Below are 1,262 nucleotides of genomic sequence, written 5' to 3'. Positions count from 1 at the left end.
TGTTGAAATAAGATTTTCAGTCTGGCTGGCTTCTTCTATATGTGGAATAGGGTGGGATGCCATCTTGCCTTCTCAGGCAGCAAAATGTCTTGGTCCAGGCTCTAGGAATATGGCACACAGAGCAGGATCTCCCACAATTCCCAGCGCTGGTAGTATGGGCATTTAGGATGAACAGCATCCTTTTAGCCTGAAAATGCGCTGTTGAACAGGTCTTTTAAGGCTGCAGTCCTGCGCACACATACCTAGGAGTCCCGCTGAACTCTGTGGGCCTTATTTCTGTGTAAACACACATGGGTTTATGCTGTAACAGACTTAAGATTTGTGTTTTGTGTATGTGGTTTGTGTGGTGTGATATATTCTAGTAGTTATTGGCCCAGGCCATTTATTCCACATGTGGTTCAAGGAAGGTGTGCCAAACTGAGATTTATGTTTGATACCTGCAGCCCATCAGAACTTGAAGTGAAGGTTTCATACAAGGGTAAAAAGGCCCATTGGGAGTTTATTAGGTGGTGGATGTCCACATTACAGATACAATGTTGGGCTTCAACTGGGAAGCCTCCCGTGTCTTTCAAAGTTGTGCAGTAGGCAGAAATTCAATCGGTGCTGCCTTCATAATGGGAGAGTGTTGCAATAGTTGAACTTCTGGCTGTGTTGCAGTCCCCTCATTTAAACTTTAAAGGCACAGGAGACCTGCCCCCATTAAATATGTTTGCTGTTAAAAATAAATATAAATCAAAAGCTTTCCTCTACTGAAAAGGGCAGAAAAGGGAGCATGTAAGTTACACTCTTAGGACTTTAACAACAAAGAATCTTGTGCCACTTGAAGGCTAATAAATTTATTCTAGCATAGACTTTTGTGGACTGTCCACTTCATCAGGTACATGAAATTGACAGCCCTGTATACATATGCTTGGAGGGCGGGAGATGTAAACTGTATGTCAGAGGGAATTTATAACCTAAATGTCAGGCAGAAATACAGCGGGTGAAGCCTCTCACATCGCCACATATCCACCTGTTGAATATCTGTGTCCTGCCAGGGGGGGAAATACAACCCTACTAGGAATGATAATGTCATCCTGCTCTATCTTTAGTTTTGTACACACACTATGTGTGCACGCATGCACGCAAAATAGAGCACGATTATCGCCCTGACATTTCTGCCTTAACTCCTATGTGTTTGCAGCCCTTACTCAGCCCCGCACATGGCGCAGCCTTTCCTCCGCTGCAGTCGGGAAACCGGAGCTCTCGCCAGAGCACCATTA

This window comes from Heloderma suspectum, chromosome 7 (assembly GCF_057233095.1).
Source record: "Heloderma suspectum isolate Gila_16-S chromosome 7, 16-S_ref, whole genome shotgun sequence".
In the NCBI taxonomy this organism is placed as follows: Eukaryota; Metazoa; Chordata; class Lepidosauria; order Squamata; family Helodermatidae; genus Heloderma; species Heloderma suspectum.
The sequence above is the reverse complement of the archived record's forward strand: the minus strand, read 5'-3'. Positions refer to the sequence as shown.